Genomic DNA, 23836 nt, shown 5'->3' with positions numbered 1-23836 from the left:
TGGTTCCTAAAATGGGGAAGTATTTTATTTTTACAAGTTTCTTTTCCCTTGTCCTTGTTTCAAGTGAAATCTTTTTTCAGGTTTCATTGTTGTGGACTAGGTTATCTGCAGGTCAGTGGGACCCCAGGTTGATTGCATTTCCTAAAATTGTGCTTTTCGCTGAATGTGGCACAAGAGATTGTTTGCGGCCGGCTCTGTGGAACAGGACGGCCCATGGAAGCAGTCACGAAGGTGTTCTTTCTGTTTCTGCTGCTCCCCGTGGGGGCATTTTAGGGATCTCCGGTGCTTGAGGGGCCTAAAATCAGCAGAGAAAAATCCTGGACTTCTGAAGCATCCGGCCAATTTTGTGGAGTTCGGAACAACTTTGTTTTTCAAGACCTTTTTTCCATGACTTTCGAGAAGCTGGCTGCATCTTGCGGCACTTTTCCTTTGGATGAATCATTTTCCAGATCCAGTGTGCGATGACTTGCAGCCAGAGACGCAGCCTCCTAACTCCAGATGCAGGTCCAGATGTCTGCAAGTTCACGGAAGGGAAGATACAAATGTCCTGGCTTTGCCATGTGCCCTGAGAAGCATCCTTTTTTTTCTCTTTAGAGAGAGGGAGAGAGGGGAAGACCCACCAGATGTGCTTCACTTCCTGCTTTAAACACTTATGCTTTAGGGTTCATTTACATATGAAATTGAATCGTGTGATAGTACATGTGGGGAAATTTTGCCTGAAACCCATTTTCCTTTAATCCGCAGATGCTGCGGATCGTGAAATGCTGGCATTGTCAGGGTGGCAGGCTTTCCCGGAAGGCACAGTGTAAACGACACGCTACTCAGTGAGCAGCTTTGCACACGGGTCCTAAGCCTCTTTCTGAAGAGGATACCATGGAAGTTTATTTAGTTCCCTTATCTTTAAAATAGTGTAAAGACACTCAATAACTCCATAGAATTATTGTGGCATCACTGAGAATCCTCTGGGGTACTTTGCATGGGAATAAATGATCGTTCATTAATATGAAATTATAGAATCGAGCCCCTTCAAAATAGGATTTTTGTTTGTTTTATTACTTTTCGTCTTTGTGTTGCTGGTGTATCTACCTGTGGCTATTTGTAAAACTTTCCTATTTTCAACAAATACATATTTAACCCTTGTCGCGGGCCGGGAACCTTTCTACGCGCCGCGGAGTCAGAGGTGCACGAGGTGGACCTGGCTGTCTCTGGCACACGTGGAAATTAAGGGAGCGCAAGGGGGTAACAGGAGAAACAGTGTTCTGGCCTGAATCGTGTTTGGGCCCTAACCCCCAGGACTGGATGACTGTATTTGGAGGTGGGGACCTTTACCGTGGTGGTTAAGTTAAAATGAGGTCACTAGGATGGGCGCTGATCCCACAGGACCGAAGTCCTTATACGAAGAGGAGATGAGGACACAGACACACACAGAGGGACAACCACGTGAGGACACGGGGAGAAGGCGGCATCCCCAAGCCAAGTAGGGAGGCCTCGGGAGAAACCAGCCCTGCCCACACCTCGATCCTGGATGTCCAGCCTCCAAACCGTGAGGGACTAAATGTCTGTGCTTTAAGCGCAGCCCGAGCAGACCAACATAGACAGAAAATGCGCTCGTGAAACAGAAAGGCAGATTGCGCGTCAGGACGGTGGGCCGCACGTCAGCTCATCTTGGGTGGGCTAACACAGTGCTGTGCCCCAGGCATGAGCGAAGAAGGCCTCATCCTGCCCGCGGGGCCGGCCTGCCGCGGGGACACATGGTGAGCGCGTGGCCTCACCAGCGCTCTCTCTGCAGAACGTCTGAGGCCCTGGAGCCCCGCCCGCGGGCAGGAGAGAGGGTGCTGCGTGGTGTCAGCTCTGAGGAAGATCACCCTCAACGCCGAGGGGTCTGTTCCGAGCGCGGGGAGGAGACGAGCCCCGTATGCTGGCCTCTGTTCGCACGGCCCCGTTATCGGGAAGAAGCCTGTTCTCTCAATCTCATTTTTGTCTCTGGTAAGTGGAGAAATGTGGTTTGCATCACTCAGAGCCTTGGGAATGTCTTACGGGATATTTCTGGAATGGGCAAAGTTCAGCACAGGCTGGAGCCAAATCGTCCCCATGACTGAGTCAGTCTAGTCCGAATGTTTACGACCGTCTCGAGAATGGTCTGCATATGTGCGAAGCTGGCGCTGCGGTTGATCACATCCCTGGGAACCGAGGAAACGCCGCAGGAAAGCAAGAACGGCGCGCGGGCTGCCCGCGGGTGTCTTTTCTCTTTCGGAGCTTGCGGCTGCGGGAGAAGGCCAGCTGCACGTGAGTGTTTACCAGGCTCTTCCCCTCAAAGGACCAAGCCTCCTCAGCCTGGTTGGAAGCCCCAAAGGCCGCAGGGAAGCCCAGGTGACCTGCGTCACGATCTTCTTCCTTCTTTGCCCTGGACTCCACCTTCAGGACCGGTTCAGTCCAGCATCTCTGAAGTTTTTGACGGGAGTCACCTACAACAGGGTTCTCAAAACGTGGTCTGTGGGCCCCTGGGGTCTCTGGGACCCTTTCAGAGGTTTCGAGGTCAAAACCACTTTCCTAATAATACTAAATACTCTTCCCCCCTCCCTCTCCCACAAGTGTGCAGTAGGGTTTTCCAGAGGCTGTGGAATGTGAGCTCACTATTCTCGTGTTCTCTAGAATGTTCTAAATAAGTAGGGTTAAGTTGTACGTATGTGCATTTTCAGAGATTAACAGCTTTCAATACTTCTCTGTTCTTACTAGTTATCTTCCTTTATACCTACTATAATTTCCATAAATTTATTTTGGAAAATCTCAAATTCCCTTAGCTATCATTAAAATTACTTATGTTGAGAAATACTAAGAACACCTCCCCTAGAAGCAGGAATTAGAGATATCTTTTGTAATTTCTAGTATTCAACATTTTACAAGATATACCAATGAAAAAGAAAGTAGAATTATTTTTTTACAAATGAAATGCTTATGTACATAGAAAATCCAAGAGAATTTTTTTTACAAATGAAATGCTTCCATACGTAGAAAATACAAGAGACTCAATACCAAGCCGGTTAACAGGACTTTTAGTATAAAAATAAGGTGAAAATTTTATTCACAGCAACAAACATCATAATACACCAAAGGATAAGCAAAATCAAAATAACCTATATTTTTTAAATATCATAATATTTGATCAAAGAACAGAATGTAAAACCTGATTAATAAGGCAATAATAAATACATGAATAAAGAAAACAATAATTCTTCCCAAATTAATACATAAATTTAATGCAATTTTAAACAAAATCCCATTAGCTTTTTTTAGCTAGACAAAATGTGTCTAACATTTGTATGGAAAAGTAAAGGCATGAGGTCTGACAAGACATTTTTGATGATGAAGATTAGTGACCAGGGGTATATACTTATATATTATTAGAATTTACCCGTGAAGCTACAGAGAGGTATGAGCACAGGATGGACAAATACATTAGTAGAACAAATGCAAACATTGAGAAACAATCCACGTGTATGAAAGAACTTCATCTATGATAAAGTTGGCATGTTATTTCATTGGTGGAGAAAGAATTATTCAATAAATAGTGCTGGAAAATTGTCTATTCATGTGGAAGAAAAAAAATCATACATAACACCATAAATAATCATCCACTTCAGACAGTTTGAATATATAAATCTAAAAGTGAAATAAAATACTGGAAGAAATATGAGAGAAGAGTTTTGTAATATTGTGGTAAAGATGACCACCCAGACTGTGTAGGAAATGCATAGCTATAAAGGATAAGATGCACAGATTCGATTATATAAATATTAAAAAGTTTTAAAGGGGAAAAACCCCAAAGCCAAAGATAATAATATTAATTATAATGGGGAAAATTCTATGTTATTAAGAAAAAGGTAACCTAGTTTTTTAAATGAACAAACTATATAAATAAGGAGATCACTGAAGAGAAAATATGAAAAGCTATATATAAAAATTGTTCAATGTCACTAATAGTCAGGGAACAATAACATAACATTTGGGAAAATAAGAAAGAAAAGTAATTTCAAGTTTCTTATGCAGAAATACAAAAAAGTAACTATACCTTTTCATCTTGTTTTTGTTAATATTTCAACTTATGGAAAAACATTTCTAAATTTTATAGTTGTGTCTGAAACTATTACTATTTTAGAATAGTAATATTCTAAATAATATTAGAATAATATTTTATATTATATAATATATAATAATATAAATAATAATAATAAAATAATAATAAATAAAATAATAAATAAATAAATTTATAATTTTAAATAAATAAATTTATAATATATTTTATTTATATTTATAAATAAATAAATAAAATAATAAATAAAATAATAATATTTTTATAATATTCTAATAATATTAGAATAATATTTTATTCTAAAATAAAATGAAATTTATTTATAATATATTTTGTTGTGGTGCAGTGGTTAAGAATCCACCTGCCAATGCAGGGGACATGGGTTCCAGCCCTGGTCCGGGAAGATCCCACATGCCGTGGAGCAACTAAGCCCGTGCGCCGCAACTACTGAGCCTGCGCTCTAGAGCCCGCGTGCCACAACTACTGAAGCCTGTGCACCTACAGCCCGTGCTCTGCAGCAACAGAAGCTACCTCAATGAGAAGCCCGCGCACCGCAATGAAGAGTAGCCCCCGCTCGCCGCAACTAGAGAAAGCCCGCGCTCAGCAAGAGAAGACCCAACGCGGCCAAAAATAAATAAAAAATAAATAAATTAAAAATATATGTATATATTTTTGTTATATTTAAGGATGACTCAATGGCTTTAAAATGGGAGATTAGAAGGCTTGCTTTCTCAGTGCACAGCTGCACTGTCTGCGTAGAAAGATGCTGCAAAGGATAAATGCATGCATCAGGGCCTTCTCTTAAGAAAGAAGTCTAGTTCAAAGAAACTGGTTGAAACTGCAAGTAAGAAATGGAAATATGACGAAAGCTATTTCCCCCTCAGCTCTATAGATTAAGAATGTACCTTGTGTTTAATGCAACAGAAAAAATTCAAATTACATGAAGGTGCCAGTTAAACCGAGCCACCACTTTTGGGCCTGTCATTCAGAGTTTAAAGGAAAAGACATAGGACATTTTAAGCATAGACTTGATGAGTTCTTTTAAAAACCCAAAATTGCCTGATAAAGCTTGTCGAGCGAGAAATGAAAAGGCCACAGAAACATCTTCCGGAGTAGGCGACGGTCTTGCTGGAGACTGGCTCACAACGGCACAGAGAAGAGGAAAGCCAGGCGCTGACATTGCTGGATGTCTGCTGGCTGACGAGTCAGGTCAGGAGTCGTGGCACGGCTGCTTTCTGACACCGCTGTCACCTGTCGTGTTGAAGCTGTATCTGCAAACAGGAAGATCTTGTCTGCAAACGTGTACTTTCACCTTAAAAAGGATGGCTGACTTACCGTTTTGCTTGTCTTCATCTGGGATTCTATCAATGATCATGGAAGGAGGCTTCCTTCAAGTGAGTGCTGGGTAACAAGCACACATGGGGTGAAATATTCCGAGGGATGAACACCTTTTCTGAACCTTGTGGTTTGCTCTGGATCAACTGTGCTGACGTTCGCACTGCTGGCGTCTTACCACAAATGAAGACACAGGGACGAGGAGCTGTCCCGCGCCAGAGTCACCAGGTCTCCACTGCCACACTCACGGGGGGAAACGCCACCTTTCCTTAAGAATGTCTAGAAGAAGTAAAATTGCTTGTTAAGATTCCAGGGGTCTCTGAGGCACTGTTCATCTTTCTCCATTACTTTTTCTTTCTGTCGCTCATACTGGATAACATCTATTCATCTGTCTTACCAAGTTCCGATTTGTTTTCTTCTACCTGCTCAGATCTTACGTTGAGTTCATCTAGTGAATTTTCACTTCAGTTTTTGTAGTTTTTTTTCTGGATTTGCCATTTGGTCTTTAAGAAAACGATTTCTTTGTATTGCTGTTCTCTATTTGGTGAAACATCATCCTCATGCTTTCCTTTAGCTGTTTAGATATGGTTTCCTTTAGTTCTTTGGACATATTTAAAATTACTGATGCAAAGCCTTTGTCTAACCTGCGTGTGGGCCATGATTTCTTGTTTTTTGCATGTCTTGTAATTTATTTGGAAAACTGCATGTTTTAAATAATATAATGTGGCAACTCTATAAATCAAATTCTCCCTCCCACCCAGGGTTTGTTGTTGTTACTGTTTGTTGTTGCTTTTGTTGTTGTTTGTTTGTTTAGTGGCTTTTTTTAAAAACAGAACTAATTCTGTAAAGTCTGTATTCTTTGTCATGTGTGGTTACCAAAGTCTCTGCTCAGTTAGCTCAGTGGTCAGCTCATGACTGGACAACTTCCTCCAATGTCTGGAACCAGTAAATCTTCCAGTTTTTGCCAAGGTCTTTTTGTGTGTGTTGGGCCATGCCTCAGCACGCGGCAGGGCAGATGGCGTCTCTGCCTTAGCCATCGCTTGCTGTGCGCAGAGCCTCAAGTCAGCCAGAGGTGAGAGCTTAGAACCCTCTTGGGGCTTTCCTGGGATGTGAGAGCCATGCACACGCCTGTGGCCTCGTAGAATCCCAGGAATATGTCAGGGCTTTTCAAGGCCCTCTCTGGACACCTCATTCCTCAGCTTTTCCTTTTAAGTTTTTTGGTTAGCCTAATTTTTGCCGCTGTTTCAGGCAGTCATGGTGTTACACAACTGCTACTGATTTGTTTTTCACAAACACCCCTGGGGGAAACATTGTTTGCACTTTATTTGAGTCGGGCCATTTGATAAAGTGGGGTCTTTCATAGAACCACCTAGAAGCCATATAATGAGAATTCACTGGGGAAGGGGCCTTGAAGAAGTTCCAACTCATCCTTCCCCTTTGGCGGCTGCCAGGCTCCTGGTTTTCAGTGGGATTTCAGGCTGTGGGTTTTCCAGGCTCCAAGGAGAGAGGGAGGAGGAGAGATGGCAATAGGGGAGTTAAAAGGCCACAAAGCCCTCTCTGTTCCGAGGTTCAGCTGTTTTACCTGAATAAAAGATCGTCGGGTTATTGCAAGCCTTGGTTAATTTCCAGAGGTCAGAGAAAGTCGATGATGACCGTTTTTGCCAGGGCTTTTGTTGCTTTTATGGAGGAGGGGATTCCTGGAGGTCATTCCTCTGCCATTCACAGTGATGTCTACACTGTTTTAACAGCAAAAACCTGAAAACAACCTGACGGTCCAACAGCAAGGGAGTTTACTATGCCCTGGGACGTCTGTATCATGGGATATTGTAAAAAGACTCAAAAGAACCAGTTATGTCTCTTGAGCTGGAGGGGTGTCATGATGTTTTAAATTAGAAAAGTTGGAGAGAGAGAGAATGAGTTCATGTGTGTGTGCATGCATGCAAGGATAATAGTGGGATGTCAAGACTGACTGCGGTGAGGTTTGGGGAGTAAACGGAAGTGACTGCGGTGAGGTTTGGGGAGTAAACGGAAGGGCGTGTGTGATCGCTTATCAGCTGTTTATTATCTTCGCGTTCTTTCAGAGATTGTGAGAATCATGTGTTACGTTTGTCATTTCTGGAGATAACGTGAGCTCAAGCAATATTTATGAGGACAAAGCTATAGTTATTGTACGAGCCTGAAGGGTTTTACGTGTACCGTTTTCTCTTTTTTCTCCGCTTTCTATGTCCATGTCGATACATTTCCAGAGTCGTAGCACAGATAAGCTTGTGTCATTCTTGTTCATGCACATCAGAAGACCACACAGTTCAAAAAATTAAGTACTGCACTGACTCCCCACGTTCGGTTTCTAGCCTTGAGCGATGAGCAGTTCAGCTCATGACAGAATTCCCAGCTGTGCCTCCGGTGAAGCAGTGACCCTCCGAAGACAGCTGGCAGGGCCCCCGCAGCCCCCTGCCGCCTGCCCGCCACTTAGCATGTTCAGGATGAAAGGAGGGAGCTGTGTGGGCAGGCCTGGCCCATCTTGCAGAGGAGGTCTCCTCGGAGTCTCACAGTACATCTTGTCGTCCTGTGTTCTCGGTCCTCAAGTGACCACTCCAGAATCCTTAGTCACCAAGACCTCTGAGAGCTGCTCTTGACGCTTGAGAGGAGGTCGCAGGGGATGCCCAACGTCCTCCACTGCCGCGCTCCCCCCCACGGGGCCCCTCCCACCGGCCGACACCAGGTTCAAGGAGCCCTGGGAGGGAGGGCGCTGGAGGCTGGGGACCCTCCACTCTCCCGACACCCGCGACGGTCAGCAGAGCAGGGCCTCCCCGGCTTGGCTGGGCCCCGCGGCATCCCCTCCACCCGCTTGTTACCCCGCAGGGGTCTGGGCACGAGCCCGCGCAGCGCTCGCCCTCCAGGCGCCACCGCAGCCTCCGTGGCCCCGTCCGCGCGTAGCTCTCTAACGCTGCTTCTCTTGCCACTTTCTCCTGTCTCTGTTCCTTCCACGTCACACATCTCCTCTCTTTTGGTCACAGCAGATTTACTGTGTAAACGGTGCTACATTTGGACCGTGACGCGGTCTCGTGTTGCCCAGAACTCGCACCTCGTCGCAACACCGCTGTGACCCTGTGGAGGTCGGGGGAGCCGTGGGCTGGGGCTGGGCGGCTGCCACCCTGCTGAGCACAGGATGGAGCAAAGACCCCACTCCCACCAGCGCTGCTCTGGAGAAGCTCAGGACGGCGTCGCAGACGTGGGGTCTGCAATGGAGATGCCTGTGGTCCAGGACGCCCACTCACCTGGAGGGCCCAGAGCACAACACACCCGCCCACTGGCCATCTCCAGATCTGGCAGGGTGCTGGCGTCTCGGCCAGACAGGGCAGCTTCTGAGCCCCAGCTGAGTGGGTTTTCCTTGTGAAGTGTGCCCCCCACGGCAGTGATCCTGCCCCGTAGTGTCGAGGGGCACCCAGGTACACACTCCTTCTGAGCACGGCTGCCCCTGGGCTTAATAACAATAGTGTAAAAATTGATTCTAAGCTTGGGGCTTTCACAAACGGGTGGTTCCCTCAGGTGCCCCTGATGCGTTTCTCACGTTTGATTTCCTGTTGGGGATTTTGTTCTAAAGGCGTTAAAGGGCCGTGTAGGGGTGGGTGGGTGGAGGGTGGTCAGAGCGAGCTCAGGGCGGGGAGTCAGCTCCCCCGTCTCAGGACGCAGTGGATGGTCTAGGGTGTTGGTGCGACCTCCACGTTCCCTGAACGTCCCACTTTGGAGCTCCCTGTGGGGCCAGGACGAGCCCTCGCAGACACTCGCGTTACTTTGCAAACACGCTGAGCTCACAGTGTTTGCTGAAATCTCGTGCACCTCCTTTACGGAGCCTCTTGGCTTCACGTGAGGGCTGGTGGTTAGCGATTGCTCCTGGTGTTGCTGGTGATAAGAGAATCCTTTAAGGGTAGTGTCTGGGTGGTGCAGGTCTCAGCAGAGCCAGGACGTGCTGCTGGTGGGACGGGGAGCTGGGACTGGACAGCAGGACGGCTGCCCCTCCACCACCCCCTGTTCCCCAGGGTCCTGTCTGCTCATCAGCCGCCACAGGGATTTGCAGACTCAGAGACTTGGGAGCTTGCCCACTTACTTGCACTCTCGGGGGACTGGCTCTGGGTCCTGGGGGGGCAGCTTGCCCACAGTGTGGTGTCCCGTGGCTTCACAGCCACAGGCTGCACTCCAGGCCTGCACTGAAGGGCCGTCCCAGGCAGCATGGGGTCATGGTAACACACAGGCTTTGGAACCATAGGGCAAAGCTGGTGCAAAATCGTTCTCTAAGGCAGCACGCAAGGCCTTGGAAAAGTTATCTAGCCATCCTATGCACAGTCCCCTTATATGTAAAAGGGAGGGAAGGGTAGTGGTGAGTCTAAGGTTATCAGGCCATTAAATGACATAATACACGTGAGAGCTCAGGCCTGTGCTGACACACAGTGCCCCCCGGATCATGCCGGGCAGGGCTGTCAGTGGACACAAGCGCAGGGCAGGGTGGAGATGAATTCGCAGAAACCCACCACTGCTGTTAGAACAACAGAGGCAATACCGTCGATGGACATGTTTTGTTCTCTTAGGTACCGAAGACGGCAAATTTGGGCTCCTGCGAATAAACGGCTTCCCCGATTTTGCAGAAAGGTTCCCTCACGAAGCTGCAAGTACTGAGATAATGGAGCCGCAAATTAAAGTCTCGTTTAAAAAGTGACAACTGTATGTGGGGAAGAAACCCCAAACCAACTCTCTAGCTCCAAACCACCTGCTTCCATAGAAAGGGATGTAGGGTTGTCGACCAGACTTCTCTTAAACTGAAAAGTTAAGAAATGTCCACGGTAAGAAAATGCTAAAAGTTCAAAGTGTGTGGAGAGCCTTCCTGGTTCAGTCGACTGATTCTCCTGCCTTGAGGTAACTACATTGTCAGTTTTTGCGTTTTCCTCTAGGAATAATCTGTGTGTGAGCAAAGTTAGGCCAGATATTCACTTATCTCTTCATCATTTTTAATTTTTAATTGTGGTAAGGTACACATAGGATAAAATTTACCATCTTAATCATTTTTATGTACACAGACTAGTAGTGCGAAGTGTATTTTCACTGTTGAGCACCCAATCTCCAGAATTTTTCTGTCTTGCAAAACGGGAACTCTGTCCCCATTAAACAATAATGTCCCGTTCCCCCTCCCCCAGCCCCTGGCACCCACCCTCCTAATTTCTGTTTCTGTGAGTTTGATGACTCCAGAGGCCTCATGTAAGTGGAGTCACACAGCATCTGTCTTGTGGCTGGCTTATGTCACTGAGCATCATGTCCTCAAGGCTCCTCCACGTTGTGGCAGGTGTGAGAATGTCCTTCCTTTTTAAGGCTGAATAACGTTCCATTATTTGGATGGACCACCTCGTGTCCATCCATCCTCCATCGATGGACACTTGGGTGCCGTCACCTTTTGGCTGTTGTGAACAGGGCTGCTGCGAACACGGGTGTGCAAATATCTCTGTGAGCCCTTGCTTTTAGTTCTTCACCCATATATTCCTAGAAATAGAATTGCTTGATCATATGTGAATTCTATTTTTAATTTTTAAAGGACTCATTATTATTATTATTTTTTGCGGTACGCAGGCCTCTCACCGTTGTGGCCTCTCCCGTTGCGGAGCACAGGCTCCGGACGCGCAGGCTCAGCGGCCATGGCTCACGGGCCCAGCCGCTCCGCGGCACGTGGGATCTTCCCGGACCGGGGCAGGAACCCATGTCCCCTGCATCGGCAGGCGGACTCTCAACCACTGCGCCACCAGGGAAGCACCAGGACTCATTATTTTTTAATGGGCTTTATTTTTTGAGCAGTTTTAGGTTTACAGAAAATTAAGTGGGAAGTACAGAGTGTTCCCGGTTACCCCTCCCTCCCTCCCACGGCTTCTCCTGTTATTAGCTGTTTGCATTAGTTGGTGCATTTTACAGCTGATGAAGCAATACTGGTACATTATTATTTACAAAGCCCACAGTTTGCCACAGTATGATTTCACTGCCTTAAAATCCCCTGCTCTCCTCCTCACAAACCCCTGGGACCCACTGATCTTTTCACTGTCTCCATGGTGTTGCCTTTTCCAGGACGTCCTAGAGCTGGAATCACGCGGTGGGGAGGCTTTTCACATTGGCTTCTTTCACTTAGTGATACATGTTTAAGGTTCCTCCATGGCCTTTGGTGGCTTGACAGCTGCGAACATGTGGTGTGTGCAGCTGCTGTGGGTGCGAAGTGCAGGGGTGGGGCTTCCCTTTTTTTGGGGGGGGAGGATGCATCTTCAATTTAATTACAGCCTTTTGGAAAGAAAGGAAATACTACACGATAAATATGGACTTCCGCTGTAAGACATCCCAATTTTAGAACATTAAAATTCGTATGGGAAGAAAAAGTGATTCTCGTGCAGGAAGCAGTGCGGTAGGTGGAGAAGATGAGCCTGAACAGCCTCAGTTGGGCTCAACAGCGAGGCCGTACGTCATCCTGATGGGACATCTGCCTGCAGCTCCCCAAGTTCTGTAAGCTGGTGATTTGACCTCTCCCAGAGGTCAGCACTTTCCATAGCTCAGTCTCACAGACACTGATTCTTTCTGAAATGAATCAGAAAGACCTTTACATTTTTTTCCTGGACTGATCTGACTTCCAGAGTGGGGGCTTTTTGGTCACCGGGGTACAGATCCTGTAGGATGCTGCCCTAACTAACTAGTTAGCATCCTAGTTAGTTGGACCTCTGGGAGCCAAGGCAACCCGAGGCCGGTGTGCATCTCACCGTGACTGCAACATGGGAACCAAGCCCGCCCCGCTCCAAGCTGCACGATGCTGGTGTGGACGCTTTGCTTCTGGCTCTGAGATCCTGACAGGGTGAGGGCCGCAGGCTGCCCATCGCTGCAGAGAAGGAAGATGGGGTAAGCCTGGCTGCCTGGCTGGAGATGCCGTCGGTTCTGGGAGCAGGAGCTGACAGCGCCAGGATGGGTTCCCTCTGATGTCAGTCCTGAACACTTAGATGGTGACAACTAGAAATGACCATGCCACCAGCCGGTGTCCTGACCTGAGCAGTGCGACCAACAAGAGCCAATCACGTCCACCTACGGACGCCCCTGCGGGAAGTGGGACGCGGGAAGCAGAGTCGCCGGGCAAAGTCACCAGCCACTGGTGTCAGCTCAGCCCTGGGCACCTCGGAGCTCATCAGGGAGGAGCTCGTGAGTGTGTCCCGGTGAGCCTTTCAGGGGGGACCCAAGGCCACTGGGATGCACGGGCTCCCTGGCCCCCGGGACAAGGGCTGGAGAAGGGAGGCTGGCGGGAGAGGGCGGCAGCCCTTCTCGGGGTGTGGATGAGGTGAGGAAGCTGGGTGAAATTCCTTCTCTAAAACAGCACTTCTCAAAAGTGAAGGTGTGTGGAAATCATTTGGGAATCTTATGAAAATGCAGACTGTGTTGCAGTGGGTCTGAGATCGGGCCGGCTACTCTGCATTTCTAATGAGCACCCAGATGATGCCCGAGCGAATGGTCAAAGGTCACCCGAGTCCCACGGCTTTACTGGAAGCTAAACAAAAACGGGCTTTTATTTTCTTTTTTCTTAGATCTCCTCCACTTACCTACCTGCCTGTGATACTGCTCCAGATAAGTACATTAAGAGTTTTCATTAAGGGCTTCCCTGGTGGCGCAGTGGTTAAGAATCCGCCTGCCAATGCAGGGGACACGGGTTCGAGCCCTGATCCGGGAAGATCCCACATGCCGCGAAGCAACTAAGCCCGTGTGCCACAACTACTGAGCCTACGCTCTAGAACCGGGAGCCACAACTACTGATCCCACGTGCTACAACTACTGAAGCCCGTGCGCCTAGAGCCCGTGCTCCGCAACAAGAGAAGCCACCGCAATGAGAAGCCTGCGCACCGCAATGAAGAGCAGCCCCCGCTCGCCGCAACTAGAGAAAGCCCGCGCGCAGCAACAAAGACCCAACGCAGCCAAAAATAAATAAATAAATTTATTTTTTTAAAAAAAGAGTCTTCATTAAAAGACTGTTTTGTATCCATGGCATGTCAGTTCCTATTGGTGGACATTTAGGTGGTTTCTCATCTTTGTTCCTTTAAATAAAAAAAATCTTAATCTTCGTGGCGTAGAGTTGATTTACGACGCTGTGTCAGTTTCAGGTGCACAGCGAAGTGACTCAGTTACGCGTATACATATTTTCATTCTTTATAGATTCTTTCTCATCTTTGTTCTTACAAAAGCCAGACTGCAAGGAACAGCCTTGTCACATGAATGTTTCCCGTTTGTATGAAAAGATGTGAGTTCAAATGAAGGAAAGCGTATAGGAGGTGCTTGTCCACTGAAAACTATGATTATTCTAATGAGTGGGGCCACCAGGGCTGAGGCTTTCTGACAGTCTGGTGTCATTTTGACTCAGGTCGAGCCGGCTGTCTTCCGAGATGCTGTCAGTTTTGCATGTGCTGCCTTTCAGCCCCATTATCTTTCCCATCGTGCACTTGTGCAACCGTTCCCTGAAGTCTAAGTGTGGGAGCGCTTTCCACAGCCTGCTAATTCCATTTGCTAGCTTTAGACTGCCGTTCTCACCTGCCGAGATGATTGTGCTTGTTGACTTTGTCATCTAACATTTACCCTCGCTCTCCTGGGTTATTTCATCTTCACATTTGATATCTCCATCCATCTGTCCATCCGTCTGTCCACCCATCCACCTACCCAGTGACTGTCTCCAGAGTGCCCCACGCTATGCAAGCCTTGTGCTAAGCTCTGGGGTGTGCACCGTGGTGAATGAAACAGAAAGGAATCTGCGTTCTCCTGGACTTTCATTCCAGTAGGGAGGACGGACACTAAACAAAGATAAATAAGTTCCATGGATGGTATGCTGATGGCAGGTGCCCAGGAGGAAAATAAAACAAGGACGAGAGACGGGCAGGGTGGCCAGAGGAAACCTCACACAAATGTGACATCTGAGCAGAGGTCTGAAGATGTTTCTATCCAGTTCATTGGCCAATATGGTGAAAAAGAATTCTTTGATCTGTCACTAGAGGCCTCCCTATAGGTGGACGTTAATCCATGAACGGGCACCTTTGGGTACAGCCGATGAATCCACTTACATGGTCTGTGCTTAAGTATCCAGCCTGCGTTTCTCTACGTTGGTCTTAAAGATATTTGAGGAGTGTGAAAACCTGGACTCTTGGCATGCATGGCTCTTCCCTGAGCCCCGCTGGTCAACCTCTCACCTCAGGGAAGTGAGTTTAATGTGAAGGACAGTGTCCCCCCCCCACCCCCCCATCGCCTGATGGAGCGGCAGCCGCTGTGGGCAGAGGGCGGAGAGGGCGACTCCAGCCGTTCTCCATCCTCATGGGCCTCGCTTATAAACCGCAGGTGGAAAGACCAAGTGTTCTGGGCAAAATCATGGGAAATTCAAGGTTTTTTCTCGGGAAATTTTGGCCCTGCCCTTGTGCTGTCAGCAGGCTCCGTGCAGGTGACCAGGTGTTATCTTCAGTCTAACCTGCAGGCTGCAGTGTTGCCATGACTATCTCCTCAGCCACACGCAGGGCTGGGCTCTCCAGGTGAGCAGACAGGCGGCGGGGGTGGTGGTGGGGAGGTTTCGGGCAGACACCGAAGTCACGTGAGAGACAGAGAGCACGTGAGATCGCCGTGCACCCCGACATCGGGGCAACGCAGGGCCTGCGTCAGGGCCCAGCCGTGGTGCAGTCAGCTCTCCTCGGCTCCTCTGGCCTCGGTTTCTCCATCTGTAACGTCAGGGGAGTAGCCCAGGTGATTTCTAAAGACAGTTCTCTAAGCTTCTTGTATTGGTTTTAATAGAAGCAACCCGGGCAGCAACAACACTTTAGAACCTGATTTCACACATACTAATTCTGACGGAGGAAGACCCATGTGGCCAGGCGACTGCCTCATGCAGGCCTGGAGGAGCCAGGACAGGCCAGGCCAGGATGCGGGAGGCTCGGAGGCCCAATGGGAGGCGTGACCCCAGTCGGTGAGTGAGGCCAAGGGGCTGGGACCGAGCGTCTTGACCTGGTGGGAGATGAAACAGCGGCAACAGCAGCAAGAAGCTGTCGGCAGGACCAGAAGATGCCCACGGAGTCTGCAGGCAGCAGATACTCCGACCCTCCTCCGAACCCTGGGGACCCCTTCCGGGTAGAAGGTGCCGGCACTGTCTCTTTTCCGGAGAGCGGATCCGTGCAGTCAGTGCCTCCCTGGTCAGAATGGCCCTTTGTTCTGCGTCTTCATGACTAATGATGCTGCTATGCAAAGGCTTATGCAACCTGGCAGAGCCGGGCCCTCGCGCCCGACCCGGGAGCCTGTGATCTGGGAGCCGGGCCTGCAGTTGCGCAAGAAGCAATTAGGGGTTCAGCCGAGGCTTGCTGGCTCCCCATCGGCCGGCTCCCAGCCCCAGCTCCTTGACAGGCTCGTTAGTGTTGAACCCTCCGAGTGCAGGAGAGTGTTTTGCCAGCTGCGGGCACGGCTGTGGAGTTCGCTGTGGGGCTGGGCTGTAGGAGGTGGGCCCGTGGCTCTTCCTGCAGGGTTTGTCCTTCTGCAGGGTTGGCCCCGTGGCAGGGCTGACCTCTCCTCCTTTTCCATAAAAGTCATTTTTAAAGCCCTCTGAAAATCTCTCAATTTTTACAGAGTTCTTAAAAAATAATCCTCTGCACCAGCCCATTATCTTCTAAAATAGACCTCAAATATGATTTTAACTTTGAGAAATAAGTGACAAGAATCAATCTAGCTTCCCATCAGCTACCAGAATCTAAAAGGGGAAGAGACAAAGCTACTGTATTTGGAAAACCCTCAAGTGCACTAGCGGCAGAGGCCGCCACCGGGAAGCCCTCCCCCTGCCTCCAGGACGGCCCAGGCCTGAGAAAGCCAGCCAGCCTCTTGACCTCGTCTGTCTCATCTCTGCAGAGCCGGGCGAGCTCCCTGCCTCGTGCTCCATGGCGCCAGTCGCTGGGCGGCCCAGAACATCGGGCAAAACGCAAGTCTGTGTGTCACGGGCGGAGGGCGCGTCTGCCTTCCGGGAGCCGTAAGGACTCTCTCTCAGCGCGGTTTGCAGGGACCAGGGAAACAGCCTGGCACTTCCTTGTTTCACGTATAGAAGAAGTTAGAGGGTATCGTGCTCGTGAAGTTTGGTAAAATTGCTAAAGCTTCAGTTGTGCTGGTGTCGGTCTGCATCCAAAGAGGCAAAGGGCTCATCCACTCCAGAGAATGAGAAAGTTTCTGCCCTAGCTTACCTGCCACCCTCCCTCTTCTTCCTTCCCCCACCCCTTGGTTTTCATTCCTTTTTCGTGAAATAGGCTTCTTTAAATTGTAGAGCAATGAACAATATGGCAAAAACGAGTTCTTCCAACCAGAATAAAAGCACGCACGATGAAAGAGAAAGTGCTTTCAGCACGCCCCATGCCTGCGGCCCCAGCAGCCACCCAGAGGTGACTGTGCAATGGAAGCATGTGGTACAATCTTTCTGAACATTTCCCGGACCAGCACTTCTGCGGGTGGAGACACGTGCAGAGCTCTGTGCTGAGAATGGGGCCTCTGTCAGAATGCAAAACACACATCCTTCCATGACACTGACGTCCTAATTGCTGAGCGGTCCACTGTGAGGCTGTAACCCAGCTAATTGAAACTTGATCCATAAATGGTATATAAAAGTTTTCCCCGCTTTTGGGGGATGACAAACAGTGCCGCCCTACACACCCTTACATGTGCACTTGTGCACGGTCGAGAGAGTGTGCCCTTGTGATAAGTTCCTAGCAGTGGAATTGCTGGGTCAGAGGTTATGTGCAGTTTACATCTTAGTGGGCGTCGCCCAATTGCCCTGCAAAAAGTTTGCACCAATTTACAGCCCCGTTAACGTTGTGTGAACAGCCAATTTCCTCAGAACTTCACCAAATTCACATTCTATCAAACTTATGGCTTTTTTTTTTTAATCCAAAATGTGTTTATTGGGATGGTTTCCGATTCATCTTGATTCCAGGGGCTTTCAGTGCTGCCTCCGTCTGAAAGAGCACCGCTCTGCAAGCCTTGCTTTTCCTCCTGTAGGCTGGCAGAGGACGGTAGAGCAGCCAACACACAAGACTACTGTCTGTGCATGGCTAGAGACGGTGGTGATTGTAGCATCCTGGGCATTTCACATCCCTGAAGTAGGACCTGGGGCTCTGCACCAGGCGCTTCTTCTTGTGTTTCCTCTTCTCTTCTGGAGACGGACGAAGGAGATCCTTTGCGAGAGGCATGTTCTCGTGGGGAGGTCGTCACCGTCGGAAAGGGCAAACTTATAAGTCTTTGCCAATAGGCAAAAAAGGGCAAGTCATTATTTTCTTAAATTTGCATTTGTATTATGAAGAGTGCTTATGGAGTATTTGCCTTTATTGGATGGAAACATGCTGGTCTTTACTACTGTTCATTTCCATTAGGTTTTTAGTAGTTTTAAAAACTGATCTAGAAAAGCTTTTATTTATCATTAGCCTTTATTTGTCAACTAGGTCACAAATACATGCCGTTTGCCTATTATTTAAGCACACAGCAGTTTGCAATATTTATAGGATACAATTTATCTGCTTTTCCTGGAGAGCATTTAGGGTTTCCACTAGGCTCACATGAGCCCTGCCTATGCAGAGAAGACTTAACCTCTCCTTGCTCTCCTCTTGCACTGCCAAGGGTTTGCTTCCACACGTGCGTCTTTGCTACTTCAGATCCGTGTGCTGGCGTGTGCGGTGAGACAGGGATGCGGCTGGAGGAGGCTCTGTTGGGCTCTTGTTCCTCAGCCTATTGGCTCTACTGATGCGCTGCCAGGGCAGGGCTTTCTGCTCCTTTGGAAATAAAAGGATTCAGACAGGCTTTTGGAGGATCCAGGCAGGAACTTGCCTCCTTCCCCTCTTGGATCAAAGATTCGGCCCTTTTCCCAGTCGGGGGGGACCCTGGGCTGTATTTTGAAGGAGGCCTCAAGGAGTAAATGCAACAGGAAGATTGAGAGAAAAATGGAAAACAGGCTTCTGGTGCGAAGAGAAAAACACCAATTTAAAATGACAGAATCACTTATGTGCATAAGCCACAGAGCTAAGAGGCCCCGTTTTCACTGAAACAGCAGGAACAACAAACACAACCACTGGGCTGAAAGAAGAGCTGAGCGGATGAATTCTGTTTACCGTTTGTTGGTTCAGCTCTGCTCAAGAAAGAGAGAAGGAGTATCCAATTCATTCGTTACTCTCGTTTTAACAGTATCTCCACAGTGAGTTTTCCTGGTTGAACAGATGAAACTCCTTATGGAAAGTTCTAGAGGTCACATTCTGGCCCAGGTTTTCAGTGCTCCTCCCATAGCTCATAAGTAGGTGGGATATTTTTTCTTTAAAGACCAGATAAGTTAATTGCACAGTCAGCAGCATCAGCGATTTCTGTTTCTTGGCACGAGTGACGTGATATGCCTGTTGGCAAAGACCTACAAACTCTGATTTGCAACATAAATCATATAATCCTGTAAATCAAGTTCCAGGCAATCTAGCTGAAAGGTACAGAAGAACCCTTCCCCCACCCCCACCAAGCGTCTGCCTTGTGGTAAACTGTGTAATTTGTATAATAATTATAAGGTGATCGATGAGGATATGATGCCATCATTAAGGACTAAGGTGTATCACTACTATTAGTACCGATCACCACTCGTGCTTCCGTGCTCCACACGTAGATGCGAGTGTGTGCTCTCACTTCATCCCGCTGCCCCGTGAGCCCTACAGGACCTGTTCCGTGATGCCCGCTCTACGGACGCAGGTTCAGAGGCTCGGCTGACTGAGATCACACAGCCCCCGATGCAGAGTTGGGACCTGCAGGACCACGTGACCCCAAGCTCTGTGTTCTTCCCGTGATTTCTTACTGTCCCTTCCCCTGCAGATGAGACAGGGCCCCGGGAGAGGCAGGACCCTTTCCAGGGGTAGGGTAATCCCACGTCACCTTAAGGATCAGGGTCAATCACACTCTCCCCCTCCGTCCCTTCTGCCATTTACCGAGGAAGTCTTTCCTCAAAGGGCCCAAAGAGCGCCCACCCCTGACCCTGGCCACCGTTCCAACTCTACCAAGAGGGTCCACAGGGAGCCCCGGGGGCAGGCCTTCCGGCTGAGGAAGGGCTGGACCAGGACCCACCACGACGGCCCGCGTCTGGGCCTGGCGCCCGAGGTGACGGCCCCCAGCGCCACTCTGCAGCCATCAGTCCCACCATCCGTGACAGCCCTGCTGCCGGTGGCTCCCTGGCCCCTGCGCCCCGCAAACGTGGCTCTTCCAGGCTTCGTGATTCGCTCTGTCCTCCCCCCCACTTGCAGCTCGAGCCCCCCGTGTGTCTCGCATCCTGGATCCCCACCCTCCCCTCTGCTCACACCACTCACCCCCATTTTGGACATAACCTTAATTTTCTGTTTTTGTGTATTTCTGTCAACTGATTTCCGCCGAAGCCCGCTACACACTGCCCTGGATGACGTCGTCATGTCCTCGGTGGTAGACACTGTCCACGTTTGCACGGTGCCCCATCACACCTCCAGCCCCTGTCCTTCCCGCACTCAGACACTGGGATGCCCTACAGGGAGCCAAACTCAGTCACCTACAGAGTCTGCCCCATGCACTCAGGGCCATGCTCAGATGGCGCCTTTGAGCACATTAGAAAAGAGTACTTTCCTCAAAACACTTTAGTGCCATTGGGCAAAAGTCGTACTTGACACATGGAATTATTATGACTGTGACGTGAATAGCACCCCTTTATTTGTATTAAAGGAGGAACAACTACACACTCGCACCGGCCTCTTGTCCTGCATCTTAGAGACTCCCCCGCTGCCCGGGAGTGTCCACCTCCCCAGGGAGGACGTGCGGAGTCTTAGTGAATTTCTCTTAGTAGAAGGAGTGACACGGGCTTGTCATCCTTCTGGCGCAAGCAGGGAGGTGTCCCCACTGAGCCCAGATCGGGTACCGCCTGGGCCTCCATCCGGGAGGACAACGCGAGCTTTGCTGGAGGAGTCCACAATTCTCCAGTGCGCTGGGGCGGCAGCAGCAGACAGCATATGTGGGACGTGTGCGGAGGGGGTCTCTCCGAATGGCTCTGTCCCCGGGTCTGGCGGGCAGCTGTGTGTGGTTACGTGACCCCGTGTATGCATCCTTCAGGCAGCTTCTGCTTCAGGGCCAGAGCCTGCCCCTGCTACGGGCGCGCTCAGCGCCAGCAACACGGCTTCATTCTCCACAAGGGCCAGGAGGGGACGTGCAGGCAGGCGTCAGGGAGCCGGGCCTGGGAGCAGCGTCCGGACCGAGAGCCAGGCTGGAGGGGCGGGCAGCGTCCTCATGCCCCACGGTGCCCCGTCACTCCCGTCTCCCCGGAACCTGATGCTAAATGTGGGCTGTGGGCTTTGCTAAGTCCTGCATTTGCTTCCTAACTTGGATACTCAGAGTCGAAGGAATTCAAAAGCAGATCTATTCCAGCGCACTTGAACAATGCATTTGAATGTATGACTCACATCCTTGGACAAAGGAAAAGGGACCCCTAGGAGGGAAAGCTGCCCGTGGCCTGTGGGAGCAGAACGTCTTCACTGTATGGACTGTACTCTCTGCCGGTCCCCTGGACTCACAGCCGGTCCCCTGGACTCACTGCTGGTCACCAGAGGTGTTTCCTTCATACCTAATGTCTCCACTAGTGACGTACGGCAGGCAAAAGCTTAAGCTTGGCAGCAGGAATGTTTCCTGAAGACTCTGCCGTTGGTGTTGGTCTGTGGACGGGTGCGTTTCTATGTGGACGGTCAGTCCTCAGAGGCCAGCAAGCCTGTACACAGGCCCTGTAGTTACAGCACGAGGACGGGAGTCGTGTTTGCGATGGAACATGATTGCCTTGGTCTCCCTGTGCCTGTTTTCTCTTTTCTCCTTTTGGAGAATTTATGCCCCGTGTCCACTATATAACTTGACAGAGTGACTCGAGACATTTGAGACAGCAGGGGGACAGGGTGGGCAGAGGGGAGTGGGGGACACGTCCCCAGCAGGGCCCTGTGGGTCCCTTTGTGAAGCACTCTGCAAGCAGCCACTGCTGGCCCAGATGTGGGCTGATGCTGTGGAATCAACTGTGACTAAAAAATGGGCTGGTTTTAATCTCGTGCGATTCGACAAGAAAGCGCCACTGGGCGAGCTGTTCCCAAGGCCCTCTGACGGCGGAAGGGCGTGGCTTGAAGGGGTGCCTGGGGCCACCAGACACCTTTCTTCTGTCACAAGTCATTCTTGGGTTACGAACTAGAAATTTGGGCTCAGATTTGTCTTTACTGGATCCAAGTTGGCAGACAGCTCCTGCCGACGTTGTAGGAAGCAGAGGTGGAGGGTGCACGAGGGGACGGGGGCCCAGCGCTCACCTTTCCCGAATCCGGGCAGATGCACTGCACGGCCCGAGGACTTGCTTCAGCCCGAATCCGGAAGGAGCCTCGTCATTCTGCGCGACACGATGATGCGGCCTTTCGTTGCGTTTATAAATGTCCCCAGAGGCTATTAGTCAAAAGGGTTCAGCTAATAAACGTATTATCCTGGTTCAGAGCGCTGACTTGTGTAACTGCTGTCGGGGTCAACGATGTCCTGTTTGCTCAACTTCCCGGAACCCCGACACTTGTGGGTACAGAACCAGGGTGCAGCCCGGGGTCAGGGATCAGGGATCTCTTTGCCGCTGGGTCTGAGCGTGGTGGACAGGCTGGGGCTGTGTCACCTGGTCCTGGTGACTCCATCTGGGGCCCCTCTTTTGGTGACCTTTCCTTGCAGGGGTGCTGGACCCTGATGCAGGCCCTAGACCGGCAGCAGCCCGCAGAGCTGCTCTGGGAACTAATCTGGGCGTCAGGTGGGACCATAGCAAGGCTGCTTCTCTTCCTCTTGGGCGCTCGGTCCCTTGGTCTGTCCTCGGCCAACTGGTCAGCCAGAGGGAACAGTGCTTCTGAATGTAGGAGGAACACGTGGAGCATGCTGGGGGGTCCGGTTTGTTGGGTGGTCCGGAGACACTTCCTGTGTGGAGCGCCATGGGCGCCAGGGCCAGGGGCTGCCTGCCAGGCAAGAGTGAGGAGGGGGCAGCTGACCCCTGCGCATGATTTCAGAGGCATCGGGACGCTTACCTTTCCTTCGAAAATACTCCCCTGCCGACCTCCAGTTACAGCCAGACTTCCGTGAGTGAAGCTTTACTTCCTCCAGCCTCAGCGGGGAGTGGGAAACACCCTGGTTTGGGCAGCGCAGTGTGTCTTAGCGCTCCTTCTCCATAGGAGGGTGTCTGTCAGATGCAGGTGATTGGGGTTAATCTACAAACGGCAGCACGTGCATTTCGGTGCACAGTCCTGAGTTTGGGTCAACGTATACGGTCCTGAAACCACTCTCGCCATCAAGATGAAGACTGTTTCCATCACCCACAAGTCCCCTTGTCCCCCTGAGAGCCCCCATCTCAGCCCCTGGCAAGGATCTGATTTCTGTCCCTTTTGCCTGTTTCAGTTCCATGCATGTGGCCTCGTCCGGAGGGAAGCTTCTTCCTTTGCGCGAGGCCCCCTGTACTTGCTGTCGTCCCCCGGGGGGCGGGGGACAGAGCCGCTGCCTGCACTGCCGGCCTGACCCCCGCTGCCCGCAGCCCAGCTTCCTCGTCCCCACATCCTCTCGTGGGCACTGTGGGTGTCCTCCGAGGGCCAGCAGGGGGAGGCAGTTCACACAGCAAAGGCCTGGCTGGCATCGCGCCTGGGCTGACCCCGCAGGGTGGCGCTGAGGGCGCTGATGACAGAAACGTGGACGAACAGGTGTGACTGAAGCAGGGCCGTTTGGGAGGATCTTCCCCAGAAGGAGAGGAGCCGGGGCTCCCACAGCTGAGCCTGGCGGACCTCTTCCCTGGGGTCCCAGGGACAAGTCAGCCCCCCACCGTTTGAGCTTGAGTCCCGCTGCCCCAGGTCCAGAGCCCTGGGGAGAGAGGCTGCTGTCCGGCCCCAGGCCAGGACCCGCAGAGCAGCCCACCGTGTGAGCAGGGCCTCAGGAACTCAGGGGGCAGAACAGATGTTTGCTCCCCATGAAAGAGGGCTGGTCCCTGCAGGCGTCATGTGGCCCATGTCACTCCTCTTACCCCGGGCCTGAGGATGTGTCTGCAGTTCACTTTATTAAATAATACCTGTTACTGTAGGACTTGGTATTTCCAGGACTTTTCTCTAGTTTCCAAGTTTGCCCTCCTTCTGACGGCCCACATTGACCTGATTTCAGTATTTAGTATTAGTATCTCCGTGCTCCACGTGTGCACACACAGACACACGTCCGTTTCCAGCCCCGAGTCCTGGGTGCTAGTGCGTGTTCGGGTTGCATCGACTCTGCTACCCAGAGAAGCGCCGCTGGCATATTTGGACTTTGTTCCTCAATAAACAAACGAAGGGCTGGTCTGATCCCCTCATC

At 50.3% G+C, this 23836-nt stretch overlaps 1 pseudogene; it reads right to left on the bottom strand.

The window, feature by feature from the left end:
- Positions 1–17420: 17420 nt before the first annotated feature.
- LOC132431839 (small ribosomal subunit protein eS27-like) lies at positions 17421–17670 on the bottom strand (annotated as a pseudogene).
- Positions 17671–23836: the final 6166 nt, after the last annotated feature.

The sequence above is a fragment of the Delphinus delphis genome, chromosome 10, assembly GCF_949987515.2.
Source record: "Delphinus delphis chromosome 10, mDelDel1.2, whole genome shotgun sequence".
In the NCBI taxonomy this organism is placed as follows: Eukaryota; Metazoa; Chordata; class Mammalia; order Artiodactyla; family Delphinidae; genus Delphinus; species Delphinus delphis.
The sequence above is the reverse complement of the archived record's forward strand: the minus strand, read 5'-3'. Positions and strand labels throughout refer to the sequence as shown.